The sequence below is a fragment of the Microcebus murinus genome, chromosome 25 (assembly GCF_040939455.1).
Source record: "Microcebus murinus isolate Inina chromosome 25, M.murinus_Inina_mat1.0, whole genome shotgun sequence".
In the NCBI taxonomy this organism is placed as follows: Eukaryota; Metazoa; Chordata; class Mammalia; order Primates; family Cheirogaleidae; genus Microcebus; species Microcebus murinus.
The window spans coordinates 4,612,480-4,632,826 of record NC_134128.1 but is presented as its reverse complement, the minus strand read 5'-3'; the positions used below and the strand labels follow the sequence as shown (position 1 = coordinate 4,632,826).

Here is a 20,347-nt window from a genome sequence, read left to right as displayed (position 1 = left end):
AGCTAAATGAAGTATACCACTGAATTGATGACTTTTTTTGTGTGGGAGGGTATCTATGTCGTGCCTAAGATAGTTTTATCTAAATTAACACCAGTGGCTCCATATACTACCCAAATATATCTCACTGGCCTGTCCAGTTGCTAATTCTCTCCTGCTGGGCATTAGATGTCCTTGCTACAAGGTAAGTTATTTAATGCGTCATTATATACATACCATATTACTATCTGTGAATCTAGGAAGGTGACAAAAAAAATTCTCTACAAGAAAGCACATAATACATGATTTGGCAAATAACCATTCTAATGTCCATATTCCTAATGAAAAAACTCACTTTCCTTAATGTCTATCTAGTTCAGAGTTCCTCCTCCTCTGTGTGTACTCTCCCTAGACCTGCAGTTTAGAAATATCTAAATTAAACCAGTATTTTAAACTTCAGTTTTCTAAGCTCTATCACCTAGTGCTTGGATTTAGGGTAATTTGGATGGAATCAGAGAAGCTGTAGTTTTAAAAGCTTCTCAGGTGATCCTTAATAAGCAGTCAAATTTGGGAACAACTACTCTAATAAACTTGTGCAGTTTTTTGTTTTTTTAACCCTTACATCTAGTCCAAAAAATCTCTGAATTGCAAAGTCTTGGATATGGCCAAGTGCCAAGTTAGAACATCCTGCAGCCCTCCTGATGTAGCTTCTTTTGCCGAACTGTCCATCATTTTCCTCCTAATTCTAAAGGAAGAAAGCAATAGCTTGAGACCTGACCTAGGGCTGTTGCTGTGTCACTAAATTTTAATTATTCAGAGGAATAATGGTAAGCCTAGTAATTTACTGTCCTAGTCCTAGTACTTAGTCAGCTAACTGCTTTAGAAATGTTACTTATGCATAATTTCATCTGACCCCTACAATCCTAGGGGAGCAGACACAAAAACTCAGAAATTCAGTAGCATGCTTAAAGTCACCTAGCTATAAGTGCTTGAACTTAACCACAGGTATAGCTGAAAGATGACTTTACTCATTTAGTCCTTGAGCATTAACTGAAAAGTGCTCCTAGTCAGTCCTCTCAGATTGATATTGTCAACACCAAATATACATTTAATTCACTATGTAAATACTAAATACAAGCTTAAAAAATGTGAACGTCTTCAATGAAACTAGTCTTTAAATGATAGGATTTGAGGCAACATTTATTTGTCCCCCTTTCTCTGCTTTTCCTAACCTAAGCCTTTTAACTTTGCAACCAAAGAACTTCTAATACTAATAATCAAACACATTTGCTACTATTAATTATAATAAAAAATGTGGTTTATCTGCATAAGTAGCACAAAGCTATAGCTATATTTGACAGAGAACTATTTCCCCCCATCTAATAACCATCCAAATTATTCAATCCCAATGTATCTTCTGACCATTATTAATTCCCTCAACCCAGTAATTATGTAGAGGGTCAACGTTTCTCAAAATTCAATCCCAATGAGTAAAGCTGATTTCTATCTCAGGAAGCAAAAAACAAAAACGAGACAGACAAGATGTAGGGTATTTGTTAAAAGTAAGCAAAGTATTGAGGAGCTAGTTGCCAATGGGGCAAAAATCTACAAGGTACTCTTGAGTTTCCTTGGAAGCTTTCAACGAATATTGTGTATTTATCTCAAATGTTATCTACTTAAACAATATAAGCTCTTACAGTAGGAAAAAATATAGATGTTTTAATCACCTCATTGAAATTGCTTTGTTCCTTAATGGATGCTTTAGTCAAGAAATCTGTTATTGTGATAAACTTGGGGAAAATTAAGTCTGAATACAGTTACTGGGAGTTGGTTTTATTTACTTATTCTCAGCCTCCTAGTACAAAAGCTTGAGGCAAGGTAACAACTGGAGGATGTCAGCACTGTGCAAAAAAAACGAGGCTAAATTTTAAAAAGTTGAATATGACAATGAACAAGGTATAGAAGTTACATTAGTAAGACTTAGGAAAATATGAAAAATAAAATTTTAAATGTTTACAACAAAAGCCAAAAATGAATTTTCTAAATTACAAATGGCTTTTTAAATTTGGGACCATCTTGAAAAACCTACTACTAAATTTAATTCATAATTTATCATTATTATAACTAAGAAATAGATTTGAACTCCTTAAAAAATAAATTAAAGCAGCAACAAAGATCTCAAAATAAACCAAATAAACTGAGATCTTTACTTGAAAGGTTAAATTTCCTTTCTTGGAAAAATGTCCTGCATTTCTCCCATTGTTAATAAAGCATTTGGTAGACTGTATTCATAAATGTATTCCCCTATTATCAGACACTGAAGTCCACTTTTTAGATGCTCAAGTAAGCATCTTATTTTTTTGGTAACTTGCTTATGAATCAAAAAATTGATAGAAACAAAATACTTTGATGACATACCCACACAGTAACACTTTCAAGCTGGAAATATTACTGCCTATTGTTTTACATAGAGCTATTGCTAAATATACATGAAAATTTCAACAAGAAAGCTACTCACCACCATCCCTCTCTCTAACTCTGTGAGTATGCACATTTTTGGCCTTACTGTGACCTGTGGTGTCACTGTATTTGTTTTTAGGCCTATGAGATCTCCGCAACATTTTATTTGGTGGTGAAGGATCTGCTGGGTCTCGCATCTTTTCATGTCTGTGATCACTGCTACTGGGGTGACTCTTCGATGAATACTTAAGTGCCTGTAAAAACATCACCCCTCCAAAAAAAGAGAGAAAGAATTGAAATTTTAAACTGAACTCCCTCAACTAATTCAAGCATAAATTTTGGTGTATTTACTTAAGTTTTATGAACTTATATTAATAAAATTTTCATTTTGAATTCTGCCCTGAAGTTAAATCCAAGCATAAATTTTGCTGTATTTACTTAAGTTTTATGAACTTATATTAATAAAATTTCCATTTTGAATTCTGCCCTGAAGTTATTCAGACAAGACCTAATGCCTAAGAGTTACTACAACTGCTGTTACAAATCTTAATATCAATTTAAAAAAAAAGAGAGAAAAAAATCCACTCCATTATTCTTGTTAATATAAATCAAACCACAGTGGCATATTGATTCTGCATAAAATTTTTCTAGGAATTAATATATGTAATCCTTTTTTGAAAGTTTAGTCAAGAGAGAAAACTAGAAACTCAATACCACTGTAATCAATTTCTGCTCTACAACTGAGATATACAGGCACATGTTTAAATAAGGACATGTATATTACTACAAAACTACTAAAAAAAGACATCAGTTTCCCCAATTATCTGAGTCAGATAAAGCATTTCAGACCTAACTTAAATTACTGTTACAGGTGTAGAAAACAATTTTAAAGTGTAAAAATACTGGCCAAAATAAAATAAATTGATATATGAGCAATATTTCCAATTAAGCATAATGGAACACCCTCAAATTAATGGTTTAGCTTTATTCTAACACATATCTTAATATAATCATGATATACCAGTCTTTAACAATATGTAATCATGTTTTGGGGGCAGATTCGATAGGGTTTAATTCATACCCGAATACAGCAGATGATGTTTTACACATCAGGGGACCTAGAGTTTTCAACTCCAACTTTTAACAAAACTATTAGGTTAGAAACCTGATCTCTTATCCTTTAAAGTGATCAAATGTAGAGAGTATTATTGCATAGTCATCTGATAAGTTACTATTTATGAAGTTTCCCTCCTGAAAACTGGGGCCATTTTTTTTCTTTTTTTTTTTATTTCGGCATATTATGGGGGTACAGATTTTAAGGTTTCAATAAATGCCCATTTCCCCCCTCCCCCCACAAGTCTGAGTCTCCAGCATGACCATCCCCCAGATGGTGCACATCTCACTCATATATGTATATACCCGCCCCCCTCCCCCTGCCCAATACCCTATTACTGTAGTACCTATGTGACCACTTAGGTGCTGTTCAGTTAATACCAATTTGCTGGTGAGTATATGTGGTGCTTGTTTTTCCATTCTTGGGAAACTTCACTTAATAGTATGGGTTCCAGCTCTAACCAGGAAAATATAAGATGTGCTATATCATCGTTGTTTCTTAGAGCTGAATAGTACTCCATGGTATACATCTACCACATTTTATTAATCCATTCTTGGATTGATGGGCACTTGGGCTGTTTCCACAGCCTTGCAATTATGAATTGTGTTGCTATAAACATTCAAGTGCAGGTGTCTTTTTTGTAGAGTGTCATTGGATCTTTTGGGTAGATGCCCAGCAATGGGATTGCTGGATCAAATGGTAGATTCACTTGTATCCCTTATAGTATCTCCATATTGCTTTCCACAGAGGTTGAACTAGTTTGCAGTCCCACCAGCAGTGTAGGAGTATAGAATTTTTTTATTCCCATCTTGATTTCTTCATTTATGAAGTAATCATTTAGTAGGAGGTTGTTTAATTTCCACTTTTTTGTGTAGAAATGTGAGTTTCTGTTAGGGTTGATTTCTAGATTTATTCCACTGTGATCTGAGAAGGTACATGGTATGATTTCTATTTTTTTAAATTTCTTGAGATTTACTTTGTGTAAATCTCTAGGATATGGTCAATCTTAGAGAATGTCCCCTGAGCTGATGAGAAGAACGTATATTCAGTGGATTTTGGGTAGAATGTCCTGTAGATGTCAGTCAGACCCAGTTGTTCCAGGGTTTTGTTTAAGTCCATTATTTCTTTATGAATTTTCTGTTTGGAGAATCTGTATTGTGCCGTCAGTAGGGTGTTGAAATCTCCAGTGATTATGGAGTTGCTATTAATCCTTTTGCTTAGATCCAGTAAGGTTTGCTTTATGAAACTGGGTGCACCTAAGTTGGGTGCATATATATTTAAAATTGTTATCTCTTCTTGTTGAAGTGTGCCCTTCACCATTATATAATGACCCTCTTTGTCTTTCACTACTTTTGTTGGTTTAAAAACTAAATCGTCTGAAATTAGAACTGCCACGCCAGCCTTCTTTTGGCTTTCACTTGCCTGGAATACTGATCTCCACCCTTTTACTTTTAGTCTATATGCATCCTTGCAGGTTATATGTGTTTCCTGAAGACAGCATAGACTTGGCCTGTATTTTCTTATCCATTCAGCCAGCCTATGTCTCTTGAGTGGAGAGTTTAAGCCATTCACATTTATTGAGAGAACTGATAGGTAAGGTAGATTACTGTTCATCCTGTTGGGTTGGATGTTGTTGCTTTGATTTCTCTCTTGAGCCATTGTATTATCTGGCCTTTAATCTTTAGGTTTTGGTTGTTTTTATATTCGTGAGTTTTTATTATGTTGTTCCGTGCGTAGCACTGTTTTGAGTACTTCTTGTATGGCTGGTCTTGTCTTGGTGAATTCTCTGAGACTTTGCTTGTCTGAGAATGTCTTTATTTCTCCTTCATATATGAAGCTTAGTTTTGCAGGGAATAAGATTCTAGGCTGGGCATTGTTTTGTTTCAGAAGAGTGAGAATGGGGCCCCAGTCTCTCCTTGCTTGTAAAGTCTCATTAGAGAAGTCTGGTGTTATTTGAATTGGCTTTCCCTTGTATGTCACTTGCTTCTTTCGTCTTACAGCTCTTAGAAGGGCCTCTTTAGTTGATATTTTGGTCAGTCTGATGACTGCATGTCGTGACATCTTCCTGTTTGCATTGAATCTCCCAGGGGTCCTTTGAGCTTCTTGAACTTGTATATCGAGATTTTGAGCAAGGCCTGGGAAATTTTCCTGTATTATATCTTCAAATAGCTTGTCCAATCCTTGAGTGTTGTTCTCTTCCCCTTCTGGTAACCCTATGATCCTCACATTAGGTTTATTCAAATAATCCCACATCTCTTATAGGCTTTGCTCTTTTCTCTTGTTTCTCTGCTCTATCTCTGTGATAGTTTTATTTAGTTGGAGGCTGTTATCTTCAATCTCTGAGATTCTTTCTTCTGTTTGATCTACCCTGTTCTTGAGACTTTCCACTGTATTTTGTAGTTCCCTGAATTGATTCTTCATTTCCAGGAGTTCGGTCAAACTTTTCTTCATTGTGTCTATTTCTTTAGTGAACTTTTGTTCTAGGTCCTGGAGGCTTTTTGTGGTTTCTTTGTGTTGGTTATTGAGTTGTTGTTGCAGTTCGGTGAGTGTTCTTATGATCCACATTTGAAATTCCTCTTCTGTCATTTTGGTTGCCTGATTTGGGTTGGTGTCCGTTTCTAGGGGGCTGGTGTTCCTCTTTGTGGGTGTGTTTTCCGTTTGGTTCTTCATATTTCCTAAGTTCCTTCGCTGATTTCTTCCCATGTCGATCAGTTGTTGTTTCTTTCCTTTAGGTTTTTGTTTGGGTATTCACACGCCTTGTTTAGTTTCTGAGCCGTTAGGTGGTGTCTGTGGGTGAGATTCGACCACTCCCTGTATAATGAGTCAGTGGGTGCTGTGGAAAGGCTGTGCAGGATGCCGTCCCTGTCAGTAGGTGGCGCTTGCTTGGAGGAACAGCCTATGCTGTTGTTTTTGTGTCCTGTTATCAGCTCTTGTTCTGGGAGCTGGGTTGGGTAAGCCTGCCCTCAGGCACCACCAATGCCGTTAGCAGGGGTCAAAGTTCTGTTCTCTGCTTCCAGGAAAAGCTGTCAGGGCAGGGCTGCAATGGTCCCGCTCAGCCAGAAAGTCTGCTCGTGGGGGTGGGGCTGTCTGAGACCCGCAGTCTGAAGCGGGCCTCGCTTCTTTCCACCCTCCCCAACTCCGCAGCTACTCCTCAGCCTCTGCCAGCAGGCCAGACCACACGCCAATAGGCCTCCCCGGATTGTGATGCCGGTGGGGAGGTTCCCTGCGCAGAAACGCTGCCTGGGCTGGGTGCACGGCCTCCCTTTGTTGGGAGGGTTGCCCTCTAGGACGCTGATCTGCCCCTGGAGGCACATACACCTCAGCAGGCTGTTTACAAATATCCCTTCTGTGCCCCGGGCAATGCTAGACCTGGGTGCACGGGATCTGGTCTGCAGGTCCGACCTCTGGGTCCCAGAATTCAAACTGTATCCCCACCAGGGAGAGGAGTTCGGGTCCCAATTCACCCACAGGGAGCCCAAGCTGTGTCTATGTCTCTCAGCCTCTGAGTCGGCACCAGTTCTCCTGGAAACACCCTGCCAGCAGCACCTGGGAGGGCTGGCGGGTAGGGAGCTCACAGTCTGAGTTCCCCTTAGTCAGCTGTAGGGTCCCAAAAGGGAAGGTCCTGTTCCCTGGAGGTGCCTCCAGCTGGTGGCTGTATTGTCTCTCTGGGCAGGTAGGGTCCGCAGAGGGGAGAAGGAGGCAATATGGCGCCTGCCCCGCAGCTCGGGTCTGTGCACTTGGAGGTGCCCGGAGGGATTTGGGAGTCTGGTGCCGCATCTGCTACAGGCTCACCGCTAGCTGGCCGCAGCCGTCTGTGGGCTGGTGTCCGCAGGTCTCTCCACCCGCTGGGGAGCCCACCAGCAGTCCCAGATGCAGGGGAGGGGAAAGGTAATTTATCCACCTACCCTTCCCGCTGGTCTCAGCTTCCAGTTCTCCTCCGCAGCCTCCTCCTGTGGAGTCTCCCAGGGTCTCAGGTACCCCTCCTTCCGGCCCTCGTCTACTGTATGCTCGCCTTCTTGCTTCTTTTTTCTAATTTCTGCTAGAATCTGTCTTTTCTGCAGAGACACTCTTTCTGGCGGTGTTTCCCGTCCGCCATCTTTATCCTTCTCCGGGCCATTTAATTTTGAAAAACTTTACATGCAACTGCAGTAACAAAAAGAAACCTGCCTACCTAGAACCACCTGCATTAGGATGAATTATCCAAGTACCCAATGATCTCAATTCTTACAGAAACAAACAAAAGCACCATCTTTTACAAATACGGCAATTATTTGCACCAAAAACAAAATAAGAAGGGATAGTTGTTACAACCCACTTAAGAGCTGTAAATCACTCAGCTATTTCTCCCAGACACTCCACCTAATTTTAATACCTTTACATTAACTTCCATTCCCAATACACTAAATAAACATGCCTCCGAAGTCACCTAACCACCTCATCCCGTCGATTCCTTCCCACTCAAATAATTGAGTTAGGTCTTCCTGGCTGCAAATGATTTTTTTTTCTTTTTTAACTGAACTTCCTCCACTCACCTGTCAAAATAAGACACTAGGCCGGGCGCTGTGGCTCACGCCTGTAATCCTAGCTCTTGGGAGGCCGAGGCGGGCGGATTGCTCAAGGTCAGGAGTTCAAAACCAGCCTGAGCAAGAGCCAGACCCTGTCTCTACTATAAATAGAAAGAAATTAATTGGCCAACTGATATATATATAAAAAAAATTAGCCGGGCATGGTGGCGCATGCCTGTAGTCCCAGCTACTCGGGAGGCTGAGGCAGAAGGATCACTCGAGCCCAGGAGTTTGAGGTTGCTGTGAGCTAGGCTGACGCCACGGCACTCACTCTAGCCTGGACAACAAAGCGAGACTCTGTCTCAAAAAAAAAAAAAAAAAAAAAATAAGACACTAAACCTTGACGAAGAGCGCTGACGGAACCAAACACAAAATTTTGAGGGGGGCCGGGCGCGGTGGCTCACGCCTGTAATCCTAGCACTTTGGGAGGCCGAGGCGGGCGGATTGCTCGAGGTCAGGAGTTCGAAACCAGCCTGAGCGAGACCCTGTCTCTACCAAAAATAGAAATAAATTAATTGACCAACTAAAAATATATATACAAAAAATTAGCCGGGCATGGTGGCGCATGCCTGTAGTCCCAGCTACTCGGGAGGCTGAGGCAGTAGGATCGCTGAGCCCCGGAGATTGAGGTTGCTGTGAGCTAGGCTGACACCACGGCACTCACTCTAGCCTGGGCAACAAAGTGAGACTCTGTCTCAAAAAAAAAAAAAAAGAAAGAAAAAGAAAAAAAAAAAAATTTTGAGGGGACCCGCGGTGCTAGTTTCGGATTTGTTGCACCGAAGGGCCTGCAGCGACTTGTGAAGCCTGCGCTCAAGTAGCAGTCCCTCCCTTCCCCCTCCGGCCCCTTCCAATCCCTCCACCCGGCTTCGGCTGGTACCTGGTAAGGCTGCGCGTCCCCCCTCCGGTCGTGACAGCTGAAAAACAGGAAGAGACAGGGCGACATGAGACACTGCGGGGTGGGGGCTGAAAACCGGCCCCCTGCCGCCCTCCCGCCGAGACCTCCCGAGCGTACCGGCGCCAGCCCGCAAGCCCGGCGCGCCCCCGAGCTCCCGGAGGGCGAGGGCCGGCGGCCCGCGGCGCGCCCGACCCCGCTCCGCCCGCTCGCACCCCTCCCGCGCCCGCTAGCGCGGGGGCCGCTCCGCCCCGGCCGCTCCAGATCGCGGCTAACAACAAAAATGGCGGCCCGGCCAGCTCCAGACACGGAGGCGCAGCCCCCCCCCCCCCCCGCTGCCCCCCGCCCGCCCGAAACGAAAAGACGATTTACCCATCACTGAGTCTCTGCTGTTTCCTCGCATACATTACCATCAATGCCCGGCCTGTGAGGGCGTCGCGGAGGGCGGAGGGCGGCCAGGAGAGGCGGGCGGGCGGCAGCCCCGGCACCAGGGCCCGGCTAGCCCTCCGCGACTCTCAGCACCTCCCGTTACTGGCGCCGGCGCTCCCGGGCCATCTCCCTCCGCCGACACCACGCTCACTCCCGCTGTGGCAGCACGAACGGGGGAGGGGGCAAGAAGACGCATGCATCCGTCCATCAGGCTCAGCCCCGCGGCGACTGCCTCCTCCGCCTTCTCTTCCTCCTCCCCCCACAGACTTTATCATGATGTACTCCACAAGGAGTGCCCTCCTCCAGGGTAGCTTCTCAGCCTACATAGTATTTCTCTCCCTTGATTTATTTTTTCCTCCTCAATTTACGATGATCTCTCACACTTTTCTTCAGTGACACCGGCCAACTCCTTTACATAGAGATGTTCTATGTGTAACTGGAGAATATAAATTAAGGCCTCCCACGCACCCTAAGCAGAAGAGTTTCCCTTTCTGAGGCAACCTCTGTAAGGCTGGCGGCAGCCCCAAAAGCCCCCTCTTTCTTGCTGGCTGCACTCAAGACGCTGCCTGACGGAGACGCGCCGTATGCCCTTGGCTCATGCGGGGCCAAACCGCAAGCTGCATCCGCACACGGTCCCTAGAACCGCTGCTGTCTACCAAGCCCCAGTTGCTGTGGTAGAAGGCCCCAAAAGCCCACCAAACGCCGCAGTGGAAAATGCCACAGCCTGCTTAGAGGACTATAAAAGCCCTCACCCCACTTCAAACCGGCACGACTTCTCTGGCCCCGTTCTGTGGCACCCGTGAATCTCGCCCGGGAATGCTCGATAAACACAACGTTTGTTTGCTTCCTCTAGTTTGTCTGTTTCTTCCACCTCTTCAAACTTTACAACATCTAGAGGGATACAATGTGTATTTTTATAAAAGGCATTGTCAATATTTAAATACCTCCTCTGAATTTATGATCTAAATTTACCTCCCTGTAGCCAAATGTAACTCAATACAGTTAATTTAGGATATACAATCTCAATCTACATAGATAAAAAAAGCAAACATTTTTTTTTAAGGAAAAAAAGTCTTTGACTCTGATTTCTAAAGCTCCATCATATGACATTTAGGAATTAGTTCTTTAATAAACAAAAGTCACGATACTCTTGTTGCAATAGAATTTGTGAAGAGAACTAACAGTTTGTCTACGGAGGATGTATGATATTTGAATTTGGCTTCATTTAAGCAAGGTAAGTAAAAACATTTCCATTGCACATAGAAATGCAGGGCCCTATACATAGCAGTACTTCTCCAAGAAGTACTTGCCTTTCAGCAGAGAATCCTGCTTGGTCTAGTGAGCTGCCTGCTGTTGCTATGTAGGGAAGGAAGTGGAAGCAAACACGATGGAAGCTTCCTTATCTGTCAGGCACTGTGCTTTGATGTGTTGTCTCATTTAATGGTTGTACTATCCCTGTGCGATGAATGCTATTATCCCCTCTGTTATGGTTCAGGAAATTGTGATTATAGAAGAAACCAAGAGTTCAATTCTTTATTTCCTTCGAAGGTAAACAAAACGATTAACCAAGGTAGCTGGAAGGTCCACTCTTATCAGATTATATGTGATAAGGTATGAAAATCAGCTTGAGGCTGCCAAGGCTCTAAATAGATGACACATGCTCCTAATAGACGATCGCACCAGAGCAGCGACATATGGCTGTGCAGCCTGTGTACTAAACAGGGCACCGTGGGCACACTGTGGGCATTCATATTTTTATTATGACAAATTTCTGGCAGACGTCAGCAAAATGTCTTGTTCTAACCAAAGCAGCATGTTATAACGATTTTCAAACAAGTAGAAGTGAAGCATCTCGAGGAAGGGTGCCTATTCCTAATTTGTGCCCAGGCACTAACTACACGGCTGGGGTGGTGGCCACCCAGAAATTGTTAGCCACGCTATGCCTCTCCAGGCTGGTCTGCATCGGCCTCACCTCCCTGCCACTGCGTCAACATGGCAAATCCATGCTTTCTATCACAGGGACTACTTTACACTTTATCTTTAACAGAATTTTATCAAAATAAAAGGGCTTGTGAGGCCGGTCTGGTGGCTCAGGCCTGTAATCCTAGCATTCTGGGAGGCCGGGGCTGGCCGATTGCTCAAGGTCTTGAGTTCGAAACTAGCCTAACCACGAGCGAGACCCCATCTCTACTAGAAATAGAAAGAAATTAATTGAACAACTAAAAATATATAGAAAAAATTAGCCAGGTATGGTGGTGCATGCCTGTGGTCCCAGCTACTCTGGAGGCTGAGGCAGGAGGATCGCTTGAGCCCAGGAGTTTGAGGTTGCTGTGAGGTAGGCTGACTCCACAGCACTCTAGCCCGGGCAACAGGATGTTGGGTACTGACGTTATACTTTCTTGGTTTAAGAATTAAATTTAGTGAGTAATGTACGTGCCCTGCCCAGCACGTTTAAGAGTAATGTGCTCTGGACAAGGTTGCTGCCTAGAGGCACAACAATAGGCCTGGGTTTCTGCATTCAGGCAAGAGCTCCCCAGCCCTACGATAAGTGGAGGTCTGGAGGCCACACAATAAACACATTGTTCGTTTGATTGCTGCTTAGCCCCATAAGATGGCTGGTTAGCCAATGATGGGTAAGATCCCTCAAGGGAGGGACGACCTAAGACAGGCACAGCTGTAGGGGATCACAGAGACAAAAAATACCCCCTGTGGCTGCCTTGCCCAACCTTGCTAATCTCGATTTGTGATCTATGCCTGGTGCCTCGAGCAACTGCCTGGAAAGCTTGAGTAAGGGGACATCTGTGCTCTTAGGCTATGTGTTTCCAAATGTATGGCCATTGCTGCAATGCCTGGGTGGTCACGTACAATGAAGTAACTTCGATATTTTAGGGTATAAAAATAAAATGACTGGTGCGTTCAGCACTGCAGTCTTGTAACCATCTTTGTGTGTGTCTGTGTGTCTTTTTGTGTTCTGTGTTCATCCCCCGTCCTGCAAACAGGCCATGGTAACAGAGTGAGACTCTGTCTCAAAAAAAAAAAAAAAAAGAAAGGAAGGAAGGAAGGAAGAAAAGAAGGAAGGGAGGGAGGGAGGGAGGGAGGGATTATGGCTAGAAGTCAGGAGAGTTGGCATGAGTACTTCACAGCTAAACCAATCTTTACAGAAAATAATGTGTATAAATCTCGATGTCATATAATTTTGTACAATTTCCCAAATAGCACAGAAGCTTTTCTAGCATGTATAAATGGCAAGTGCAAATGACAAGGATGCTCCTTTGTTTTGGAATATCTGTCATCAACGTTTAGGATATTGACCTCATCAGCCAAGCCTCTTCTCTTACAATCTTTTCTTGGCATTTCAGAGATGAAAGGGAACTTTCTGGTTCCTCCTTTATGACAGTGGTCACCGAGAGAGGCATGGTACAGTGGCCATGACTGTCTCACAGAACCCTGGACATGAGTAATAGATCCCAACTTTGATTCCTCCCCAGCCTGAGGAATTTGAAATCAAGAACTGAGAGATACAAAGCCTGAGAGAGACAGGGCTGAGCCACATTAAAGCCAGTGTGATAAAGAGGGTGCCAAAAACCTTTGGTAGTTCAAATCTTCCACCGATTCCTTGAGATTCTTCAGTAGCCTTCATATATAGGTTTATATGCAAGCACATACATATATATATATAATATAATCTTTTTGAAATGAACTTTATTTTTTAGAACTACTTTAGATTTACAGAAAATTGAGAAGATAGCACAGAGAATTTCCATATACCCATTCCTAGTTTCCTTTATTCTAAACATCTTACATTAGTGTGGTACATGTGGCCATACACAGGTAACATGACTGATTATCTCTGTTGATGTTGGCCTTGCTTACCTGGCTGAGGTCGTGCTAGTCAGGTTTCTCCACTGTAAAGTTACTCTCCCGCTCTCCCCTTTCTGTGCTACCCTCTTGAAATGAAGTCGCTATGCACAGCCCACACTTAAGGGATGGTGAGGTATGTTTCACTTCTTTGAAGGTGGAGTATTTACATGAATTGTTTGGAATTCTTCTGGATAGGAGATTTGTCTCTTCTCCCTTCAACATGTATATTTTTAATTTATATGAACTTGACACAGTTCCTTTAGCTTTCAAAAACAACAATAAGCCCTTAAAGACTATTTGGTTCAGGAGATGCAAACTCAAATGTCTACAGAGAGCAGCCAGGTGATGTCAGGGAGTTAAGTGAAGCTGGCGGGGTGTGGTACGCCATGGACTGCAAGACACATGCCAGTTCTGGGGGGGCACAACTCTCTGCTTCCAGAAAATGCTGCCACGTGGCAATGTGCATTTGCCATATCTTCCTTTTCATAAAAATAGAAACTGGTAAGTTAGACTTTAACATGAAATTCTCCCGATTTTGAAATATTGGTAATGAATCAAAATTTCTACAAACTTTATATTTGCCCAACATACCTCCACTTTGAGATTTCTTGGGTAGACTAATCACTGCATATATATTATTAATAAAGAAACAGCCTTTGCAAAGTAAATGAGATGTCCAAGGTCACACCACTAGCTTTAGTGTCTAAACTGAGATTGTCATCGAGTTTATCAGGCCTCTAACCTTACTGTTCCTGCTTCTCCTTTGGAGATTCAACAGTTTGGTAACTTTCCCAGAATCGTCTGGACTTCGTTCTAGATTTGCTGCCTTTAACAAACATATATGGAAGCTGGAACTCATGCAACAGGTGCAGTACTCTATTAATGAACCACGTGCCTTATTTACCTTTGTTTCCTGCCCGCTTCCGCAGTCCATTGCTTGTGTAATCATTATGTCATGCTGGGGATGAACAGGGCCCCAGGAAATGCCCTGTTGGCAACAGTGATTGCAAATGCACGAATCAGAATTCTGTGAACTTGAGAGCCTGTGAATTTTGCCTTAAACATATGTGTATTAATTCCCCCTAATTCAGTGCCCACCACAATATCTGGCCTATAGTAGGTTCTCAGTAAATGTTTGTTGAATGAATAACAGTCATTAATGACAAGTAAGATGAAGTATCAACATATAACAATATTGATAGAACCTAGGACAAATCAATAGTGTGGAAATGAAAATATTTGGCATTTGTTAACAGGAACCAGCCATTCTAAATAGCACAGAAGCTCCTTAGTTAAAAAAGTTATTCAGTTTACAGAGCATGATTGAAGGAAATGCCCCTGGGTCAGATTGGCCGAGACCCAACGTCAGCAGAACGGGAGCACATTGCTTGTTCCCAGAATTGGCAAGATGTGACTTGCTGACCAGCAGAGAGAATTGTTCCTCAGGGCAAAGAGTCAAGGATCTGTGGTTTCGCCTGCCAGCCAAGGTTGTCTGTTGTCCTGCACTCGGAACCAGACGCTGAAGGATGGGGATGCACGCGGCCCCTCCCCTTTCTCTTGAGCTATGTCAGAGGAACAGCTCCTGCTGACATCTGGCAGTCACGTCCTGGGAAAACAACTGCAGGAAGCTTGCCAAGTAAATACCCCCCAAATAGCTGGGAAAATAGCTGGCATGAGAAAATAGCTGCAGGACGCTTGCCAAATTAAACAGTATAAAAATAAAACGACTGGTGCTTTAAGTGCTGCAGTCTTGTACCGTCTTTTGTGTCTGTGTGTTTTTGTCTGTCTTTCTGTGTTCATCCCCCGTTCTGCAATTGGACCACGACAATGATCATAAACTTAAATTACAAATATCATAAATGATTCTTCTCTGTGGGGATATTAATCTGTTTAGTCAATCCCCAGCTATGTGATATATATCGTGCATTCTTAAATTTTTTACTATTTAGTATGTCTCTTTATGTATATATATACATTTTTTGAGACAGGCTCTCACTCCATTGCCCAGGCTACAGTGCTGTGGCATCAGGCTACCTCACAGCAACCCCAAACTGCTGGCCTCAAGCGATCCTCCTGCCTTGGCCTCTGGAGTAACTGGGACTACAGGCATGCACGTCCAGCAAAGTTTTTCTATTTTAGTTGTTCTGCTAATTTCTTTCTATTTTTAGTGGAGATGGGGCTGATCTTGAACTCCTGAACTCAAGTGTTCCTCCTGCCTCTGTCTTCCAGAGTGCTAGGATTATAGGCGTGAGCCACGACACCCAGCCCTCTTTATATCTTTTTGATTACATGGGGTTTCAATTTTTAAATCTTAGAACTTAAACTCCTATGTATCAGAGTCTTATCTATTAAATTTGTTTCCTGCTCATCTACCAGAGAGATAATTTTTTGATGAAGGCGATAGTCACAAGAAAGCTAGGGGTGAAGAAAATAGGAGCAATGGAACAAAAGGGTCCCGTCTTCTGAAGTAACATCAGAGCTGGGAGGGCAGCCTGAGTCCCCGAAACGTCCCTATTGTGCGTGCATCTTCAGATGCCCTCCTGCGGCGGATTGCGGCTTTCTGTGTTGCTACAGCTCCTCCTCACGAGTTTCCTAATTCTCCACGTGGAACAGGAGCTACTCGGTGTTCAAGAGCGGAGATGAGGAAGCTTCTGCTTTCCAGGTCAGCGCAAAGTAATGGATGCTGCTGCCGTTTCTGGGTGACATAAGTAGAGCAGGAGTAACTTTGCTGGGCTCCCCTTGGGAGCGCAGGAGGGTAAGTACAGAGATGACTGAGCTTAATTAAATACGAACTCCGAATAACTCACCTCACTATCTACATATTTTTCCTTCAGCTTTGCTATCAGTGGCCTTTCTGGATGGAAAATGCTTATCTCAATTATACTTGCTACAAAGTGGAGATGTTCTAGGTTCGGTAGGTCTGTTCTTACATGTGGGCATGGCTAAAAAGTCAGGAGTCTGATTTTTTTGGTACTGTGTATGTGTTCTCAATTGGTAATCATGCCAGAGGGATTTGTGATCTTTTTTAAAAAAAGGCCAAATGCATTTTAAAAATTTATTTTCTCATCCCAACTTCAAACACTACAGATAGGTAGAGCATTTTTAAATGACTCCAATTTAGTTCAAATTTATAGCTTTTCTTTTATTGCATATATTTTGAAAAATAATTAAAGAAAAAAACTGTAGCTTTTCAGACTTGAGAAAGAAGGAGGATGGAAGGTTATCTGGTATGAGAATCTCAGTGTTTTATGTGTAATATGTGTGTGTGTGCACCCACATAGAGCTATATTTCCATCAGACAGACGTATGTATTACAGGAAACATCTTGTTTGAACAGCAAAAAAATAAATCACAAACAGGCTGAGGCTCCTCAGGTCAGTATCTCAGCATTTAAGCGATTATTGGCCTCTTTAATGTGTTTTGTCATCCGAGAACTTATTGGGCTTTGCTGGGGCCCACATACAAGTTTGTATAGATGTGTTCACGGAATCACTAGTGATCAGACTTCAGACACCCCACGCGTCATGCCCTCATTCCTCACCCCTGCCCCTTCTAGCTATTAGATAGCTCCCAGTTTACACCAAGTCCTTGCGTAGACAGCCAATCCCAAATTAGATGAGAAACCAACCTGGAAGAGTTGACAAATAGACAAAACTGAATAGAAAGGACCACAGTCATCATTTATTTAATAACCCATTAGTTATTTAGGTAAACTTTTCTTTTTCAGGTACAATTGGTGTATCAAAACTCTTCCATTTTAAAAACGAGTTCCAAATGGATTAACTCAGCAGATGTTCACTGGGCACTTGCTCTGTCAGACCTGTGATGCCACGGGGGATATGGTGGTGAATAAGTCAAACAAAGCCCCTGCCATCGTGGGGACAGTTTCTTTCCTTTCACTTATAAGCAAGATCGAGCTTGTAATTTTAGCTAAGGAAAAGATATTCCTCACATTTACAGACTTAGAATCCCGATAATCAGTCTATCAGATTAGTGAGGGGTAGAGTTTCTAAACTCCTCCCAAACACACCTGAGGGTACTCTGCCCTCACTAACAGGTCCCTGCTGCATGAGATAGAGCCAGGTGTGTGTGTCTGGGGAGAGAATGACAAGGAGGATTGTAGCAGCATCTCAGGGCTCATATAGTTTGAAAAAGCCCTTCAGGTAATTTTAGTACTGTTGCAAATTAATGGGATAAAGAAATGCCTCATTTTTTCTTATGTTATATATTGATGTTGTTATTGAACAATAAGTATAGATATTCTTCCCACATATGCATATGTTTACAGTATTTTGAATGTTACAGAATTGTGGTTGCAGGATTCTGGAAGACTCTGGTGATGGAATTATGGTGGTGATGGGTTTGTGTGGCTTCAGGCAGGAGGAGATGAAGACGGATATGAAGACAGACCTTTGAAAGTGGGAGAGAGGAAACCGAAGGCCTGTCTGCACAAGGAGACAGCCACACTACTACCAAGGGTCGTAAAGCACGTCTGAGTGTTTCTGGAGGACCAAGTGAGAGCCATTCGTTAGAACTAGGCTGATGATGTTGAAGTCCCACCTATGAGGAAAAACTGGAAAGGCCAAGTGACCATTCCACCCCACTCCCAACACAATAGGACACCGTATAAAGTGGCCTGCAGGACACCAGGAACCAAGGCAGAAGTGGTGGCCACAGAAAACTGCATTGCCAAGGTCGTCAGAGGTGCAGGCAGATGTTTCAAGTGCAGGTCTCTAAGTCTGTTGGCAAGCACCCAAAAGGGAAGCTGGTTGGCCAGGCTCAGAGAGCAAACCCTCCAAACAACAGCACCAGCGAAGCATGACCTTGCTAGGCCTGGAATCCTCCCCCTTCCCTTTGCATCATGAATTTGAAGGAGGGGTCTGTGGGGACATAGAGTGGGATCCCTCCCCCTTGCTGGGAGTCCAAGTCTGCCTGCCCTGAGCCTTGCTGGGGAAGCGGAGGGAAGACCTATCTTTGAATGAAGTTTGAAGAAAGCATTGATCAAGATTTTGTCACGCTCATTTAAGTTTCTAAGTTGACACTGTATGTTTTGACTTAAACTGATGAAAGGATTTTTATTACCTATGAGCTATCAGAAAAGTTATGGGATCGCCCAAGTTTTCATCCAGGGCCAGGGGCAAGTCTCTTTTGAATCCCTAGTGAAGTGAAGGGGCAAAGGTTTTCCACCTGCTTCTCTTCTTCCCTGTGTCCTGCTTGTTCCAGGTGCTGGTCTCATCTGAGCCAGTGACAGTGGACTTGTGCATTGACATTTACCAAATTCGCAGGGAATTTTGCACTTTAAATAAAATGAGGTCACGAGATATACTTCAGACTGGAAAGAGGGAATTAGTAGAAGACCTAAACAGGAATGGCAACTTCAAACTGAAGTAGAGAGATTTCCAGAGAAAGTGGGGAAATCACCAAAAAGGCCTTTGGCCTTGGCCTCTGGGTCTCGGATTTGGCATAAACAACAGGCGAAGGCTTTCAGTGAATAGAAAACGGAGCCCACTGACTGGCTACTGAAAACACGGAGGCGCAGTGCGTGCCTGTCTGCTCATCTGCCCAGGGAGAAGCCTCTTCTCTGGGTTATATTCGCTCATCAAGGGGAAAAGGCCCTGGCAGCATGTAGGTCCCCACCCCCCATCACCTCTGGGTAGGGTTAGGGAGTTGATTCAGTCCCTGTGTGTGCAGCTGTGGAACGACTTTACTCTGACCCCTGGACAGAGGAGCCAGAAAGCTGGTTTTCAGTGTAGGAGAACAGAGCTGAAGTGTAGACAGTGTACCAGGTTTGGAGACAGAGAGACCCCCAGCTGAGTTCCTCGTGGTTTTCCAGGTCTTGGCTCCTGGCTTCCTGAGGATGAGTTATTTTTGCCCTTGGGATCTGTTATACCCCCTCTGACACACCCTTCTATCTTTACAATGAATTTCTGTTCTCTTATCATTAGGGTGCAGAGGTTCCTTTTCAGTGGCTTTGAGGCATTGTGCCAAATATTTCGAAGATGACATTTTTTATTTAGTTGCTGTATCTTTTGGTACACCCATCACGATCAGCTAGATGTATTGAGATACTTTGGCATTTCCTAATTTCCAGCATGCTCTCTTTCTGGCCCTCTATAGTGAGAGCTGGCTCTCTTCCCTTACAGGTACCTGCTAATGTTGGAAGTTCAGCTGATACAAAGGAAGAGAGCCAGGCCAAGAGCCAGAGGGAGAGGCTCGGACCAAGAGAGCAGGTCTCTACTCCAAGGGCTTCAGCTCTGCCCTAGTTCTGGTCAAACAGGATTAAGACAATTAACCATTAGGATCCTAATAGGAATGTCATGATTAGAAATAAGTATTCACTATTTTGAATGACTTTTGTTGGAGGAATAAAGGAGATGATATTAAAGAACAATCAGACTTTTTCTTCTCATATTTTGCTCAGCTTCCACACATTCAGAATGGCATAATTGATTAGATTTTTGTTGCAACACACTGGGGCCATCCACACTAGGCAAGTTTGTGATGCTGGAAAAGTAGACTTTTTATGCAATGGTCTTTATGGCTTTGCACTCTATTCCCTTCTCCCTGCCAGGGGCCCAACACCCCTCTGCTGTTCTCTGGGTCTAGAACCCCAGCACTCTTTCCTGGGATGACTCCGACTCATTCTTGAACTTATTCCTCATTTCCTTCAGGATGACTTCCTCGGTCCCTTCAGGACTGTGTGCCGATAGCATCCTTTATGTCCCATCACCTGTGTGGTAACAGCTTGTACAGGACCACCTGGGGGTGTGTGTTTTATTCAGTGTTATATCCCCAGATCTAACCTGTTCCTGGAAAACAGTAGTTTCTTTATAGATCTATGTCTGATGATCTGGCCCATTTTCCTGGTGACCCTGAAAAAGGAAAAAATATAATGATTTTACTCCAACTTGAGCAACTTAATGTTACCTCTGTGAGGAATCCTTGAAGTACAATACAAACTTGTTACCGTTGCCTATAGGACCCTGCATCCTTCTCTCACAGCTGTGTGGCACCACTCCCTTTACGTGCCAGGTCACCCATACTGGCCTT

The 20,347-nt window shown here is 43.4% G+C and overlaps 1 protein-coding gene and 1 long non-coding RNA gene across 2 annotated transcripts in view; one reads left to right on the top strand and one right to left on the bottom strand.

The window, feature by feature from the left end:
• Nucleotides 1–20,347, top strand: part of RAB18 (RAB18, member RAS oncogene family) — a 180,064-nt gene that overhangs the window by 10,718 nt on the left and 148,999 nt on the right. The window lies entirely within an intron of this gene.
• Nucleotides 2,503–9,462, bottom strand: LOC142864368 (uncharacterized). The gene is made up of 3 exons (XR_012914924.1): nt 9,380–9,462; nt 8,993–9,029; nt 2,503–2,690 (listed from the first exon to the last, which is right to left on the bottom strand). It is a non-coding gene; the product is annotated as an uncharacterized LOC142864368 (long non-coding RNA).